General features: G+C 42.3%; 1 protein-coding gene across 3 annotated transcripts in view; it reads left to right on the forward strand.

Moving 5' to 3' along the window:
- Positions 1 to 375: 375 nt before the first annotated feature.
- GPRIN3 (GPRIN family member 3) overlaps positions 376 to 16,873 on the forward strand; it is a 61,438-nt gene continuing 44,940 nt past the window's right edge. Inside the window, exons 1-2 of one of the 3 annotated variants that reach the window (XM_013058037.2) lie at positions 376 to 850; positions 9,974 to 10,113. The gene's annotated coding sequence lies outside the window, so the exon portion shown is untranslated. Of the gene's footprint in view, positions 851 to 9,354; positions 10,114 to 16,873 lie in introns of those variants that run through there. The other 2 variants (XM_004756078.3, XM_045079364.1) reach the window with 2 other exon arrangements.

Below are 16,873 nucleotides of genomic sequence, written 5' to 3' on the forward strand. Positions count from 1 at the left end.
GGACAAGAAAACTGTCTGCAATGTAATCTCCAAATACGCAGGACACTGTACATTTTGCAACACAGACTAAATGTCGGGGGCTTCCTTGCTTTCAGATCTTCACTGCACGTGGCTTTATTAGAAACTGTCTGCTAGAGTCTAGACACAGCCATGGAGACTGGTGCTGGTGACCTGTGGGAAGGAGCAAGGGCCAGCATTCCTGCTGAGCCGCTCTTGGCCCCAGTCCTCTACCTTTATCTCTTCTTTAACTTTCTGTCTGCCTCTGATCACCCTGCAGTAGAACCGTAACCCTTCAGCCTCTAGCCAGCTACGCCCCTTGGCGCGCAGCAAGTCGCCGCTGCAAACCCTTCCCCGGGGACCTGGAAGGCTGGGCTGGGGTGCGGCGGGGGCGGAGCTCGGCGTCCTGCTGCCGCCGCCGTCGCCGCCGCCCGCGGAGCTGCAGCCCCTTCCTCTAAGGCTTCGGCCCCGCGGCGCTGCCCTACGTGGACAGGTGCGCGCATCCCGGGCCTGACGGATGAGCAGTCGGGCGCTTGAACTCCCACCTCCAATTTGGCTCGGTGCCGGGCAGCGGCGGCAGCGGCGGCGGCGGCGGCTGCAGCCCCGCGGTGGGGGCGGCCCCCGCGGTCTCCGCCCGGCTCCTGCGCGCCGCCTCTGCTCTTTGCATAGTAATATCAGTTCCTGCAAGCACCCAGCTCGCTCCCGGAGCGGGTCTAAAAAGGACCGCTGCTCCAGAGCCCGCCGAAGCCCTCCGTGTGGCGCCGAGAACCGCTGCTTGGGACATGCGACGGGAAAACCCCGCCACAGCGCAGGCAGTCGCCCCGCCGCGCGGGGGAGAACCGGGCCAGAGCAGGTAGGCGACCGGTGGCCGCGGGAGAAGACGCCCCTCTCCCCCCGCCGCGCCCCCTTTGCCCAGCGTCCAACCCGTGGGACCGGAGCTTTGCGGTGTGCTCCGTAGTGACGGGGGATGGATTGGGTCCCACATTTTGCCCGGTGATCGTTTTGCCTGTTGCTCTTTTCCCCATCGCATTCTGCGCTCCAGGAGGGGCCGTCTTTCTCGCAGGTGATGAATTTCTCTGCAAGGTCATTGCTCCCTTAGATTCTGGCTTTGAAGGTAAACGGGAGAAGCTACCTGCTGTTCTCGTTCTTGGGCGGGGGTTTTATAATCAATCGGGTGTGCACACTGTGAATGTACAAATAGATGTGTGTGTGTGTGTGTGTCTGTGTGTCTGTCTGTAATACTATAATACTATACTTGTATTTTTCTCATTTTCCCATGCTTAATTCTCTTTAGGGTCAAAACACTAGTGTGTGTGTGTGTGTCTGTGTGTGTGTGTGTGTCTTTTAATACACGCACACATTTACATATGTAGTTTTTCCTGAAATAGGTGGAGACGGGGTGGGGGGGGCAGTCAGAGGTTGATAAAGGGAAATCATTGTAGAGACCAGTTCAGTATCTAGAGGTGAACTTTGGAACCACATTAAATCAGGGTAGAGACTGGAGGCTATAAATGGTTCTTGGGAGAGGGCTTTTAGAAAAGATCTGAACAGTGCCAGCCAATACACACAACAGATTTTCATCCTATCCAGGCAGATCTAAAAGATACGCAAAATTTCAGACGCTGCAGTGGACAATGAAAGGGGGTGTCCGGAGGAAGGGGGATACCTGGGCACTGGGAGGTGAATTTTAGGTGGTGGGAAGGCAGCAGATCGCTGTTGGATTTAAAGGGCCTCCTGAAGAAGCGTTGGGAGAAATCTCTGCTTGAAGTGTAGACAGTTCAAGGTTAAGATGATGTGAATGTCCAGAAACCGGCAGAGGCAGTAGGGAAAAGGCAGGGGTTTAGAGGAGGAATGGAGAAAGAAGCCCAGAGTCACCAAGAAGCAACTCCCTTTTATTAAGGTATCTTCTTCCAGTTAAAGCAATCCCTGGATATGGCTCATCTGAGTATTTTTCACAGCACATTTGTTAAAGAACCGTCGGTCCATATTTTTATTTTTTTTATTTTTTTGCGAGGAATCTGGGTCATGGTGGGACTGAAAGAAACTGAGTGTTTACAACACCAGCAAGATTTGGAGAGAGAGTTGATTAAGGCTTAGCTTCATGAAATATTTACACATCTCTTGCGTGGGCTTTTGTTTGCTTTTGTTGGTGCTGCTGTATATTTTACTTTGATAATGCTTTGAGCGTACTTCTCTCGGATGTGCTTATTTTCCTGTTATAAACTATTTTTTCTTTTCCATTGTGTTCACCATTGGCCTGCCCTGAGTCTGGGAATAAAGACACATGAGTCACAGCATAAAGAAGAAAATCTGCTCTGTCCCTATCTGCGAAAGACGGGAGTTTGCATTAGAGCATGTTCTTTAAATAGAATCACAAAGAGCACTTTCAAGTTTCTATGTGTTTTTGGGGTGGGGGGGGGAGGAGGAAATGGGTTGTTGATTCATAAACAGGAAAAAAAAGTAGTACTTGCCATTGCAAGTCTAGATGGTATATCACTGGGATTTATTTTGGAAACAGAGCAGAGGAACTCATGGTGACCCATGCAGTGTGTGTTGTGTTGTGCTGAAGCTTCCCTTAATCCCTAACTAGACTTTTATGAAAATGATGAGGACAAAATCAAAAGTGCAGTGCTTTGCGTGGGAAGTGGAGGCCTGAAGCATGACCTGAATTAGGTCTGTCTCAAATGGAGGTCAGGATAGGGTCCAACGAGCTGTTTTGAAATTTAGGTGGTTTTTTTGTTTGTTTGTTTGTTTTTGCTTTTTAAGATCTTATCTATTTATTTGACAGACAGAGATCACAAGTAGGCAGAGAGGCAGGCAGAAAGAAAGTGGGAAGCAGGCTTCCTGCTGAGCAAAGAGCCCAGTGCAGGGCTCCATCACAGGACTCTGGGATCATGACCTGAGCCGAAGGCAAGAGGCTTAACCCACTGAGCCACCCAGGCACCCCAAAATTTAGGTGTTTTTTAATTGCCTCAATACACTTGCCTTAATTATTTGACCCTTTGACATTTTCTTGGTCGTGCTCAAATATACTTAAAAGAATATATTAGACACAGCTCTTCTTCACTGTATGACTTTCCAGTCAGAAAATCTATAGCTGATGGGGAAGCATGAAAGTATCAGCCATGGAATCCCAAATCCTAAAAGATTGGCCTCTAAGATTCAGGACACACAATTCCAGCCCCAGTTCACACTTGGGTTCCTTGTACCACCTTCAATGGTGACAGTTTCTGCCCTCGACGCACTTACTTCTTCACTGATTCATTCACATATTCGACATTTGTTTATCCAGAACTTACCATGGTCTTAGACTATGGAACAGAAGAGAAGAGTGAGGGAGACACAGCCCCTGCTGGTACAACTTGGGAGGCCAGGAGCACCAGCTAGCTAAGTGCTCTGACAAAGCCTGCACAGGAAGCTGTGGACGCCTGGTCGTGGAGATAGAGAAGACAAGGACAGTGCCTGGAAACTCGAAGGACGAGAGGAACTAGTCTGAGAAAGAGAAGAGAGAGAGGAACAATCCTGGTAGAGGGGCCAAAGGATGAAGAGGCCCAGGAATAATAAGTAGCTGGAGGTAGGTGAAAAACTGCAAGTAGACAAAGGTGGAAAGATGAGGCTGAAAGGAAGCTGATTGACCTTCAAACTGAAATCTGGCAGAGCCCCTGACTCATCTGGTCAGTAAAAACCGTTTGACCTGGTCAAGTGAGATACACACGATTATAGGGAGGCACTGTGTTCCCATCCCCCAACTTTATATCCTTCAAATATCTAGAAACCCCATTTACTATTGTAATGACCTGATTAAAAGGGAGATGTGCCCTTGAGGAAGTCCTAATTCTCTGTGCCTCGATATCTTCGCCTACAAAATGTCTACTACCCACTTCCCGTATTGTAAAAATGAAAGGGAATGAAAGAATGGAGATTGGAGCTTATAGAAATGCAGAGAATCTTATTTTTATGATAACATTCCTCAGGGCAAAAAGATGGAAAATACTGTATATGCCAAGGATTTAATTGTCCCAGATGACACCAAAAGGCAACTGAAAAACTGAAAGAAAAAAAGAAGTAGCTCAGAAACACACTCTAAAAAGAGCCAGGTCTCATACAATTTTTAAAATTCTGTTTTAAGGGAGGGAAATATATATGGCAGTCCCACAGTAATCAGTAAATACCCTTCTGGAACGGGTCACAACCCATTGTGAAGTCAGTGTACTGGGTCTGATGGCATTTTTATTTAAAAAAATAAAATAAGGGGCACCGGGGTGGCTCAGTGGGTTAAAGCCTCTGCCTTCCGCTCTGGTCATGATCCCCAGGTCCTGGGATCGAGCCCTGCATTGGGCTGTCTGCTCAGCAGGGAGCCTGCTTCCTCCTCTCTCTCTCTGCCTGCCTCTCAGCCTACTTGTGATCTCTATCTGTCAAATAAATAAATAAAATCTTAAAAATAAAATAAAATAAAATAAAAGTAAAGCAGAATAGAAGGATAAGTACAGCTCATGGAACTGTTTGATTAAATATATATTTATTTATAGGTATATAGACACATCAGACTATGATTTAGAATGTATATCTGATTAAGCATCATGTCCCAAAAAGTCCAAAAGCTACTTCTTTAAGTGACAAAAAGAGATGCTTCCAATTTGCAAGACCCCAAGAGTCAACTGGGACATCTGGTACACACGCACGTACACAATATTCCGAAGAGCCAAACTGCCTTGAGAAAGGAAAGACATTATGACTTACCAGTAATTCATGGCAGTGAAGTTAGGAGAGGAGACCTTGTGGACTCCATTAATCCAGAAAGGCTTCAAGGAGGAGATGGAACGTGAGCTACTTTATGAAAGATCAGTGGATCTGGTTGGGCTGTGAGGAAGGGGTGGTGTTCTAGAAGGAGGAAGTAAAAAATGAGGTGAGGTAATATGAACTTTATTTAAGAATCATTTAAAAAAGAAAAAAATGGGAATCAAGTTGCAGGGAGGGAATTGCAGCAGAAATTCTGTTTGGACTAAAATCTGACTCAAGAGTTGCAATTTATTTTATATCTAAGATTTCTTTTCCTAGTACTACTGCTTTAAGAAAATCTAGACAGAATGTCCATCACGTCATAAATCTGTCATTTCCTGCCTTTAAGAAGAAATCTTTTTTTGCAATAATTTACTAGCTAGGCCTTGTTTCGATTGAATTTAATAAACAATTGAAATCATGTGACACACCACACTGTAGCCTGAGCATTTCATTTCTCAGAACACAAGTACCATCATTGGCACAGAGGGACAAGGGTGATCGAGTGACTGCCCCAAACTGGGCAAACCTTTCTATTCTCTCCTGTAAGTCTCCTTTCCTGCATGCCTCTTGGGTATAAAGCCCCGTGCTAGGACCCATGCTAAGAACCGACAGCTTTATGGAAAATGAAACAGATGACTTGGTACTCAGAACCCAAAAAGGAAGGGCAGAACCTGGCAGACTTTATTTTCCAGTTGCACTCTGACTTGTTCATCATTTTAAAGATTTAAATAGGGTTGTATGCATTTTGAGAAGTTGGCATCAGTGATTTTTGCTGCAACCTGATAGCTATTTCGAGTCGATAAAATCGGGTGAGGAAGTCTTTATTCGTGCTTTTTAACATGTTTGGTGGGCTTCTTTCAACTCTTGCTGGCTTTCCTAGGGAATCAAACAGTGTTATGGTATTGATACCCTTTAGAATAAGGTTATGCCCTTAACCGGAAGAAGAGGGACAGTTAAAATAGACTCAGGTGCCTAAATTAGTTGGCTTTGGAGTAAGATTCACTTTTTATAAAGATGTCCCAGAATGCTTGTTCATCTTCCTTCTCCACATCAGAATGTGTAAATCAGTGATAACCTAAGTTTTTTGCAGAAGAGTCAAGTCCAGAATAATAAAAACATTTAGAGGCTTCATTTGAATTGAAAAGACATTTTATTGAATTTTATGGGGGAAAATGTAAATGCGCGTACCATTTAGATTACTTAGTGTCTTGAATGCCAGTGAGAAAAATTTTCACAGCTTTTTATCTGGGCTTATTGGAGTTGGCAACACAATAACAGCTTTCTAATTTTTCATGTCTGTAATTAGATTGTCGGCTTTATTTTAAAGCTAGCAGTGTAAGTGGGAGGCTGAATTATTATTATCAGGCAATAGTAACTGACCCTTAGCTGGAAGGTTAAATGCTATGACCTATTGAAGCCAAATCTGAATCTGGAAGTAGGGCTTAGAAATCTGTATTTTACGATGGTCTTCAAGGGATTCCAGTAGCCAGGCCTGAACACCACTGTTTAGTCCTGCCTTTAGTTACTGGGAAATAAAAACATTACAGGTGAATCCCAGATGAGTGAATAATTTGTCCTAATCCTTGTTAGAGCTGCGGCTGTGAAATCTAGACTTCTTTCTATTCTCTACCAATTCTGTGCTAAGGGAAGAAGGAACAGGATCTGAAGAGAGGATTTGAATGGCTCCAGAGTGGTGGGGGGAAGGGAATTCTAATTATTCCTGCATCCCTCCCTCCCATATTGAGAGTCAATGCCGTAAGCCTTTCTAAGTGACTGTGCAGTGATCTCTGTCCCAGGGATCTGGGATGTGGCAGAAAAATTGTGGGCATCAGCTGTGTGATCCGAGGCAAGGCGCTCTCTTGGCCTTACACACCAGATTCAATTTAAAAATGTTAATTCCTGGGTCTTAAACACAGTGGATACTCAAGCCAGCCCTGGAAAGATTGCTTTAGTCAGTAGTCACAGCCTGTGACCCTTGGAGACCCAAGCAAACCCTGAAAAAAGTCAAGGCTAGGGAGTAAAAATTCCCAAAGTCTCAGACACCTCCAGGGACCTCGGCGCTTTGCTAATTCAGTAACCGACAGCTGGACAGAGAGCTCCAGAGCTCCTTAAAAAATCATATTTGCATCTACTAATTTTCTAGAGAAAAGGAGTTGCAGAGGCTCCTTTTTAAAGCCTGAATTGTAAGTGGTCCAGCAAAGTGGGAGATCTGGTTTAGGGGGAATAATCAAGATGTTTTATGGGAGATACACTCTTGATTGTTTTCTCAGGATATTAATTTCTAAATAACCTAAAATTAAAACAACCATATTAGGTCTATGGGAGACTCTTCTTTTTCTTTATAATGCACAACTTTGGGTAAATTAAGAGCTCAAGGGAGTTAAGCATTTGTTTTCCGTGTATTTTCTCAGTAATCAGAGCATCTTTTTTGTTTCAATTCTTGTTGACAGTTTGTCTGAAATGTAATAGTCTGTGCCTATGCATCTGCTTAATAAGTACAATATGGCAGATATCATCAGGATTCAGAATTTTGCATCAACTCCAGATTTTTGTTCTGAATTATGGCCATGTGGGATAGTGCTGCTGAATATAATAGAGAAATCTTGAATTGTTTTCCTTCTTTTTTTATTCTGAAGTGAATTTGCTTTCTCCTGCTATATTTTTTAAAAACTGTTGTTCAGAAATGCAAGAGATAACTTGATTCCTTGTGGATTCCACTTTGTTAGACTTTGGTCTTTGCCTTTGCCCTTACATCATTTTGCAATGCTCAGTCCTTCATCCTAAATTAGCTTCTCAGTCCCCTAAAACATGACTTAAAGATCAGTTATTTCAGCAACCCTTCTGTGATTCTTATGCCCTGTTTTTTTATATAGCACGAGCCCCTTTTTTTTTTTTTAAGATTTTATTTATTTATTTGACAGAGAGATCACAAGAAGACGGAGTGGCAGGCAGAGAGAGAGAGAGAGAGAGAGGGAAGCAGGCTCCCTGCTGAGCAGAGAGCCCGATATGGGACTCCATCCTAGGACCCTGAGATCATGAGCTGAGCTGAAGGCAGTGGCTTAACCCACTGAGCCACCCAGGTGCCCCTATAGCATGAGCTTTTGATTTGTACTTCGTTTTATGGTTTCCTAAGCATGTCTTTATTTGAATCCTATATATGATTTCTTCTTGAAAAATGCAGGTAAAAATTAAGTGACTAGAATTTTAATGATAATGAGAATTTTAATCAGTGCTAAGGTTCATAAAAGGGTGTGCATTTCCCCTTGCATCCTTGAATGAGTCAAAATTGCTTACGACAAATGGGTGTGGAGGTTTGATCTTGTTTCCATGTTGAACATGTTCTGAAAGCAGTCAGAGAACAGAAATCTGTCAATGTCAGGGTCAGGGGCTGAATTCTCATTAAGTGAATGAAAATGCCTATGCAGTCTCCTTTCACATGGGGATGATTTCATGTCTATACATATAGGTTCTCAGCAGAAGGATCCCTGGCTGCAAACATCTGAGAGACCTGATGCACTTCACTTAACCTGTCCAGTCCTCAGGCTTGAAGAAGTATGTGAGAGATCATAAGTTAAAAACTGGCAGTTTGCGGGACCAGCAGGAAGATCATATTTTATGTGGCTTGTGGGTGTTTCTTTTTAATAAGTCAGTATTTAAAAATCAAGAGATACAGAATACAAAACAAAACACTGATGCTTATTCTCTGGGTAGGAGCTAACTAATGGTTAGCTAACTAATGTGCTATCTCTTTATTTCACATTAGCTAACTAATGTGCTATCTCTTTATTTCACACCAGTCCCCACCACTCCCTACTGTCTATCGGACACTGAGGCTTTCTATAAGTTACTTGTACTCAACAACTTCATTTAATAGGAATTGAATTTGCGAAGTCTGGATTAGGTGTTTCCGAAGGATCATGGAGCCCTCATGATCCTTCATGTACTCATGAAACTGATCAGACTCTACAAAGTAGGGAGATCACTGCATCCATGCAGTTAACTTCCATAAACTATGAGGGTCTAAAAAGTTTCCACCATCAAAATACATAGATTCTATGAAAGATTAATGAATGCAAACTAAGTTGACCCCATCTGTTAGTAAGAGGATAGTGAATTTTGTTTGCTTGTTTGTTTTACTGTCCCACATTTAGCAACAAGCAAACAAAATGAACTGTCTGAACAATTTATTTATTCTTCAACTAAATCTTTACCTTAACCAATAACTACAACTTGACATCAGATTGCTTTATGTATTTTTATTTTTTATTTATTTTTTAAAGATTTTATTTATTTGACACACAGAGAGAGAGAGAGGGAGAGAGATCGATCAGGCAGGGAGAGGGGTAGAGAGAGAGGGAGAAGCAGGCTCCCTCTCCATCCTGTGGGCTCCATCTCAGGACCCTGGAATCATGACCTGAGCCCAAGCAGATGCTTGACCAACTGAGCCACCCAGGCGCCCCTAAAGATTTTATTTAATTATTTGTCAGAGAGAGAGAGAAAGAGAGTGTGCAAGCACAAGCAGGGGGAGTGGCAGGCAGAGGGAGGAGCAGGCTCCATCCCAGGACCCTGGAATCATGACCTGAGCCCAAGGCAGAATCTTAACCCACTGAACCACCCACGTGCCCCAGTGTATTTTGAAATGCACCCTATCTTTATGTTATGTACAACTCTTCAGATATATACCAAACTTGCAGAGACTCCTGGAAGCCCAGAGCACACCTCAGTCTTTGAAGTAACCCGTGCATGCCATTCAGTCGGCCGTTGACAACAGACTGTCCGAAGTAGTGTCAACTCCTATCTCCGTTTGTGGCTCTGTCTGTACAGCTGAGAAGGGCTCACCTAGCGATGACAGTCGGCGGGGCTGTCAGCCCATCACCCAGATTGCTGCGCAGTCTGGCCACAGGCTGGCGTGGCCTTGCTCCGCTGCTACGGCTCGCCAGGAGTTGACTGTGGCAGAGTTGATCTCTTCGTGTTGTAAATAGAGATAGATGCCTTTTGGAGACAATCAGATGACAAGCTCGGGCAGAGCTCTGAAGTAGAGAAAGCTCTTAATTAATAGCTCTCTCAAATCTCATTCTTTCTCAACGGCTGCTGCTGCTTTCCTTCCTCGTGCACACTTCACTGCGTGCCACCCCCACATCGTGCCTCCTACCTGGCTTCTAAAAACATCCTCACATCAAATTCTTCATCCCAGAGTGCCCTGCTTTGGCAGCCTCACTCCAAGAAGACAGCACTGAGAAGAGTGGCAGGGGAAGCCAACAGACGACACGGCGACCTCGCCTGTACCATTGCTTTGGATGAAGTGCGTTTCCTTGTAGGATGAGGTCCACGTCTGTAAGTATTAGACCTACTATCACCCGAAATGTCTTGATAATACATAAAAGACCACAGGTGCTAAAATTCTTTAGGGATAAAGTTCATTTTCCTTCGTGACTTTAAATAACATAAATTTAGTTACACTGAAACTTTCAGGCTTGTAGGAAGAACTCTTGTCCTAAGTCCCCTGGTGGTTATTTGGATGTTTAAAATTGTAATGATGGGTTTTTAAAGATCACCCCTCTGGGGTTTGTGGCTTTTGAGTAGTGAGTCTAACTCTCAGGGAGGGATGATAAAAGTTCATAATGTGAGCTTGATGGATTGGGGATGTGTCCATTACTTCTGCTTTGCAAATGCAATAAAAGCATTCCTCAAACTGGAAATAGGATTTTATTTAGGAGATGAAGTATAGAATGTGAAAGAGAGCTGGCGGAAGCTCTGATTTAAGGAAGACGGAGGCTTGGATCACTTAATATATTTATGTTGAGTACTTGATATATATGTTGGGCCCCACGCTACAGGCTGGGGATTCAAAAATGAATAAAACATAGGCTGAACTCTCAAATAATTCCGACTCCTGGCCTACATCAACATATTAATAAATACGGCTCAGCAAAGTTAGAGTGGGCTCTTTTCCTGGGAATTCCTTGGGAATTCCCTGAGCAGCCTCACAAGCAGGCTTCTTTCTCTGTCCCAAACAGACACCCCTGAACCTCTCTTTTCCTTCCTTTAGGCCCAAGCAATTCACTTACTTTCCATCCCTTGTCTCAGCTTCGCCAGCTGCGCACCGCACCTGGGCTCCTTTCTTCGCAGCCAGGCCAACTTGAAAATGAGAGGAAGCCTTTGCCACGCTACACTCCCTTAATGTTGTCAAAAATAAAAATGCAGGCATACGTACTTTGAACTTCATTCTGCTAAAAACCAACTAAGAAACAGAGGGTAGCAAATAGGACCAAGAGGGGGCAGGTGTAAGATTAAGAAAACTTCTAAGTTTCTGCTGGCACCTAATTTCTATGTTATAAGTCGTTTCCAGCCCATGAGTACACCAGAACGTCAATATAACTTCACACCCTCCCTTTTTCTTCTATGCAAGAAAACACCTACAAATGCAAGTGAGATAAATGAGAGTAACATTATTATAGAAATTACTTTATCATTGAGATTAGCGTAGCTGACGGTAGAGAAAACGGCTCTAAATTAGTCATTTAATAAATCACTTGCTGTCAGTGGCACTTTACCATTGCGCATAAATGGTTTGTAATAACTAGTGTATTTTAAGACAAGTTAAAGGCCACTGTTTTGCATTAGTGCTTAGACTCTCAAGGATCACTCCCCCCCTTGGAAAATGATCTTGAATCAGATCATTATTGGGTAATGTGCCCATTTTGGGGTACTGAAAACACCTAAGTGTTTTCATAGTTGCTCCGTGAAATATTCCATGTCCTCGTGCTATCCTTTTTTTCTAAGGCATGCTTATCCCTCTTCCGTGGTCTTCCTCTTCAGCACCTTACGACCTGGGAAGGCCAGGTGGTCTAATTGCTGTCTCTGGAATGCCTGGTGATTGCTTCCACCTTTATATGTTCATCCCTACTGAGAAGGGACCTTTCCTGTGGCACAGGGGAAGTAAGAGAAGAGGACAGCACCTAGATTTCAGAACTAATGATGCTAAGCAGTAAAGAATGAAAAGCCAGCCAAACACATGGGGAAGAGGAAGAAAAGTGGGGTAAAGGGAGAGCAGGAGCCCAAGGGAACCACTCAGGGCATTTTTGACATCTTGGTTCTAGGGCAGAAGAGAACCCTAGGACATTTCTCTTTATCCATCTACTTTCCCCTATAAGGAAACAGGAGGTGGAGAGATGACAGATCTGTTTGTTAATGAGTTACAACTCTTTCAGAACATTCAAAACTCTTTCAAAGCATTCTTCAGACTTTTTTGTCGGTGACATCCTGCTAAACCCATTTCTCATCTAGACCAATCTATGAGATTTGAACTATTACTTCCCCCATTGTAGAGATGAAGAAACAGATTAAAAACTTGCCCAAGGTTCCTCAGATAGTAGCCAGCTGAGCTGTGTGCACATTCAGTCGTCCGACTTCAAAGGTCACAGGCTTCACGACTGAGCCACACTGCAGTGTAGTAACGTTATTAATTATTGTTACCACTGGGTCAAAAGAAGAGGAATAGTTTGGATTTTATAGATGGATTTCTTTCATCTCGGATTTTAGGTTGCTGAAAAAATTGAAAACTTCTAAATCAGAAATAAGACATTCTTTAAGCAAACGCGGGGAGTTCAAAGACAAACATTTTAGGTTGAAACTTTACAAATCATTGTATAGGCGGTTGAGTTGAAAAACAAAAATCTTTTATCAAAATATCCAGGTAACACATACGTTCAGCAAATAGCGTTTCTTTGTTTCTCAAGAGAAGAACCAAATACATATCAGGTAGTCACGTGCTCATCCAACAGACCTAGAACAAGAACAAGGGAGTGTGTGCCTGTGCTTAGCCCTACCCATGGACTTTGGACTCAGAACTATTTATAGAACTAGTGTTTCTGTGATTGATGTTTTAATCATAGATACTCATTTACTTATGAAAGTTGAGCAATTCCTCATTATAGCTTGCAGCTAAGTGTTCTAGTTGCAAATTAAAGGCTGAAAAAAAGGCAGTCTGTGTACAGAAGGCTCATTTGAGACAAGTTCCTTCTGAAAACTTACTTTTTTTTTTTTTAAAGATTTTATTTATTTATTTGACAGAGAGAGATCACAAGCAGGCAGAGAGGCAGGTAGAGAGAGAGGAGGAAGCAGGCTCCCTGCTGAGCAGAGAGTCCTATGCGGGGCTCGATCCCAGGACCCTGGGATCATGACCTGAGCCGAAGGCAGTGGCTTAACCCACTGAGCCACCCAGGCGCCCCTGAAAACTATTTCTAATAATTAAAGACATTTGGCAGGGGGATGAAGACGTCATCTCTGTCCATTTTGAAGATGAAAATCCACTAATTGTTTTTAAAGCCATGACTTCTGCCTTAATTTATTTTTAGTTCCTTAGAAAGCAATTGATTTTTTTTTAGTTAAGAAAAATAGGCAGAAGTCCCCTACGGGCCTTGGTCTTATTACTGGACTCTTGTCATCAATCTGGAAATGTCTTTACCACTTTGTGTGGTTGCACAATCCAAATGCCTTGTTCTGGGCGATGGCATGGTAAAGCGCACCAGTTTTCAAAATGCAGGAGATTCTGATCAGTGACCTGTAAGATGATCTTAGGTAGCATACAGATTTACTTTTTATTTTAATAGTAAAACATACGAATTTAATAGTAAAACAATGAATTTCTTTTAGTATAAATATATTAAGAATACATATAACAGTGTATTTTTAAATGCTGTATTTTGAAAATATACCATAAACCAAGTGTACTATATACTATATGAAAAATAAATTACTAGCACATCAAACATGTGGTTTTACCATTTCTTAAGTAGGCAAATGTTTTCATCTAGTGCAGCAGTTAAAGTCAATTGAATAAAAAAGGTTAGGCAAAAAAATAGTGTAGATAAGAAGCACCATAAGGCAAAAATCATGAAAGTGGCACACAAATGTCACTATCTGGGAAAGAGGTACTTGAGGTCATGTCATTGCCCAAGGCACCTCAGTTTTCTCTAGAAGTGAAAAGCTTGGTCCAGAAATTCCTAAGAACAATTTTAGTTTTAATGTCCAAGTTTTTAGAAATTGTCTTCCATTTTTTTTTTTCTTCTATCGTCAGCCTGTTTTCTGCATTTAGGGTCTCTTAAGCCTTTTCTGGAACTTGGAGATGCCCTTCTTAGCCCCTGTCTCCATCACCACCAAGAACTTAGGCATTCATTTATTTACTTATATATTCATGGAACAAACAGCCTGTGGAGAGTTTCTGTGGTAGGTGTTGTCGACATGCAAGAAAGCTAGAGGTCTGTCCTCTCTGACTTCTGTGTTAAATGAGTTTACATGTCTGTGATTCCCATTGAAGTTAAAGCCTTTGGAACCCTGGACTTCTGCCATAATCTTTTCTTTGTACTTCCTCAACAACTAAGAGCTCTCCATTGGAAAGTCCCTTCATTGGTAAAACCCATGGTCAAGGCTCGTATTAGAAATTTAAAACATGTGTGACGCAACTCCTGAACAAAAGTGGCTTGTACATTTCATGAATAGAAAGGTCTAACTCTTGGGCTCTTTTGAATACAAAGGGAAAAATTAGTACTATCATGATTTTTGAGTAAAGAATAATGCATCTTTGGTCAGTTAGAAATCTTTACAAGTTTGAGTGAAATGAAAAATTTTAGCATTTATGTTTTCTTGAAATCAGTTACATTGAGGGAGGAGTTGCATTTCAATGATGCTTATTGTTTTTCTGTATCATTTACCCCTTAACAAGTGGCTAAGGTATGAGTGCTGTTATGACTACTTTTTCCTGGGAATTTGTCCTTGAGAAACATTGTAGAAATGTTGCAAAGCACCTGGATGTGGTGAGTGTAAATTGTCTCCACTGTCTATGTAATGTCAATAGAGCTGTTTTATGCTTGCCAACAATTCATAAGATTTTTCTATACTGGTGAAAAGGATATAGCTGTGGTTTCCTGCTGAAGTTTCTATATAATAGTGAGAAAAGCATCAGAGGATGCAGTTGCTTGTGGTTGTTTGCTCATGCACTGCTGCTCCTTTCTTTTCTGTAAAAAACAGGAAGCTGAAATTTGCTCTTAGATCAGTCGATGTTTAAGAAGGTCTTAACTATGGGCTAATGCGTAAGGATGTGAAGATGAAAAGATGCTTCTCTGCCTTTAAAGGCCATAAATTCTTACTATTAAGAAATATTAGGGTAAAGTTAAAGCACTCATGACCGTATTGACTCTCAATGCACATACGTTGCAATGAAAATTGAGAACTTGGAATTGTTTTTCAAATTTTTAATGTTCCTGTTTTATCGTGAGTAGATGTATGTAAGTTTCCAAATGTCACATTAAAATGTATTTTGAAGAAACAGCGAGTTAGCCAGGTGGTTTTTAACTCTGGTAACTGCAACAAACTTCAAATTCATTTTTTTAGTTTTTCTCTGTTCTGTGCTCATGGATCACACTTCCAGTTCCCCAGCCCAGTAGTTTTGAGTGGAAGTGAGCAAAGAGCATATTCCAAGCCTCTTTCTCAAAAACAAGGTAAAATTAGATAACATGCTTAGGCTGCATAAATCAGTACTATTGCATTTGATACTGTCATAATTTTTCTTAAAAAGAAAGCCATGCACAAAAAGAATACCCGTAACCAAGTATCTATTCTGAAAATAGGGGCAATATAATGGAAGCCGTATCAATTAGGAAAGCAGAACCACTATGGTGGGTATGGAACAATAGATTTATTATAAGTTTTACACCTTACACAATCATGGGAGCTTATAAAAACAAGTTTGTGGGAAGCATCTGGTATTGGGCCTGAGGTCATTGTAGATTCGCAGAGCTGGCAGTGGTAAAGAAAGCCTGGGTATGAGGCAGAGCCCAGCAAGGACAAACTAGAACCTGAAAAACTGGAACACATAGGACAAAACGGAATCGTGTTGGACTCCTATTTCCTCCAAACTCAGTGACCTGGGAGAAGTGGAGAAGGGGCTGGCCCTCATTCACTGAAGAGCTCTTGGTGGCCCTGAGGGGCAGAGGCTGAGGGAGAGGTTGTGGTGAGGGGCTAAGACCTGCAGCCTGGCTACTGTTGGATGTCACCACGGTGAGTTGCAAGATCCATGCACAGCCACTGTTTCCCTATACCACCCTTCCAAGCATAGTCGTGCTGCTGCCCTACTTCTGCCTCCAGATCCCACGAAGTTTTCTCTTACAGACAACTACACTGAAGAACTGTTTAGGGAAGGGAATTCTGGGAATGGATTTCCATCTGAGCTAAGTGGACGCTTAGTACAAAACCACCCCAGAAACTAGCCAATAGAAACAGAAATGTCTAAGATTAGAAAGTCCCTTGTTTCTCAGTTTTGCGAGAGTCCTTTCTTCCATGGGACTCAGAGTCCGTCTGCTTCTAGATGATACTTAAGACATTTTCTTCTATAGACTTATACAAAATTTCTTCTACCTGCAACTATAAGTTGTTGGTTTACTTCCATTCAAAAACTAAAATTTCAGAAAGAGTTCTCTATAAAAGAAAAGGTTCTAAGAATCATGTCATTTAAGGTGCTGAGCTCATCTCCTCAAATTATATATCATCTTGCGGTGGAAAGGTTGGTGAAATTGACTCTGCCCATGGCTGGGTGATGCAGGGATGCTTTCTGCCACAGTAGATTCCAAACTCCATTTTTAGATTTCTGTAGGTACTACAGAAGGTTAATGTAATATAATGTTACAGAAAAACGAACTGCCTTCCAGTGTTTCTTTTATTTATTTGATTTGTTCTGAAACTCTTGGGTGTGAGGATGTATGCTGTGGGGCCATATTATGTGGGGAGCTTACCAGTGGTGGAACTATTCAACCAGATGTTATAGTCAGGATTCCTGTAATGACTAAGAGGCTGGCCTGTGGCACTTCCAAGACACATCCATTTTTGAGATTCTTTGAGTCTTTATCAGGGATTCTCAACCCCCCTCCCCCCCCCAACTCATTAGATGAATGATGTCTACAGATAGGCTCCCCCTGTAATTCGAACTTTTTCTGTCTCACCTAAAAAGTACATTGGAGTGCAAGCAAATGGCAAAAAAATAAAAATAATCAACCCAATTTTTTTTAAAAAACGGGTAGAGGATCTGAATAGACATTTT

This window comes from Mustela putorius, unplaced genomic scaffold, assembly GCF_011764305.1.
Source record: "Mustela putorius furo isolate JIRA1106 unplaced genomic scaffold, ASM1176430v1.1 tig00000382_pilon_pilon_pilon, whole genome shotgun sequence".
NCBI classification, from domain to species: domain Eukaryota; kingdom Metazoa; phylum Chordata; class Mammalia; order Carnivora; family Mustelidae; genus Mustela; species Mustela putorius.